Raw genomic sequence first — 1,294 nt, 5'->3', positions numbered from 1 at the left:
AGCGGCGTCTCTGTTCCTAAGACCGTTGGGAATATGTGTTTTCCAATGGCCTTAGGCGACCCCTGTGAAAGGGTTGTTCGACCCCAAAGCAGTCACGACCCACAGGTTGAAAACTGCTACCCTAGATGGAAGATGAGAAGGTAAGAGGGGGATAAGGAAGCTCAACTGATGGAAACAGAACAACCAGAATGAAGATAGTGAGAATGTGACATATTGTGGAAAATGTAGGCAAAGTCCCTGAACAGTAGGTATTCCCAAAGGTTTTCATGTAATCTGTAGGTTCATTGGGAAGGATATATTTGATAAGAGTTAATCTCAAAAATATTTAGAAAGCATCAACAACCAAAAGTCAAACAATTACATTAATAAATGAGGAAGGGACACAAATAGACACTTCACAAGAGAGGACATTCGGGCAGTTCATAAACATATGCAGTTACTTATGATCATTAGCCATTAAAATCCGTTACCACTGAATCAATTCTGACTGATAGTGATCCTGTAGTGTATTGTAGAACTGTCCCCACAGTGTTCTCAAGGATAGAAATCTTTAGAAGCACACTGCCACATCATTCTTCCAGGGAGTAGTTGGTAGGCTCAAACTACTGACCTTTGTTTAGCAGCTGATATTTCACACATCAGTTCTATTTTTCGATAAAGTGCTTTGATGAGTACAAGCATTTAATTTTTAGGAGGTCCCAGATCTTAATAGTCTTCTATTCTTTGTGCCATTGTAATTGTTTTGATAATCTATTATTGAAAAAAGTTAGATCCCATAGCCTTGTCTTAGATTGTCTTTCAGAGCTTTATAGTTTTAGCCTTAACTTTATAGTTTTGTCTTTCGTACATTTTGTGTTAGTTTTTGTGTGTTGTCTTAGGTTTGAACCAGATTCATTTTAGGGGTCAACATTTGATTTATTTCTGGGTTTTTTTTCAAAACAGTTTTATTGGGACATAATCCAAGTATCATACAACTCAGTAGTTCAAGCATATCAAGAAGAGTTGTACAATCATTACCCCCATCAATTGCAGAACACTTTCTTCTTCCGTGTACTCCTTGTTAATAGCTCCTGTTTCCCCCAAGCTCCCTTGTCATACTCCCAAGGAAGCATTAATCTAGGTACTGTCTTTGTAGATTCATGCACCCTGGATTTCATACCAAAAAACATACAGAAACAAAAGAAAAGAGATTCAAGAAAGCTAACAGCAATAACAAAATAAATTAAAGAAAAACCCCAGTTGATAAGAAAACAGAGAATATGAAAAACTAGAACAACTTTCAAATGGGTCAAAA

The sequence above is a fragment of the Echinops telfairi genome, unplaced genomic scaffold, assembly GCF_000313985.2.
Source record: "Echinops telfairi isolate 266 unplaced genomic scaffold, ASM31398v2 ScPeMD7_3533;HRSCAF=4204_0, whole genome shotgun sequence".
Lineage (NCBI taxonomy): Eukaryota > Metazoa > Chordata > Mammalia > Afrosoricida > Tenrecidae > Echinops > Echinops telfairi.
The sequence above is the reverse complement of the archived record's forward strand: the minus strand, read 5'-3'. Positions refer to the sequence as shown.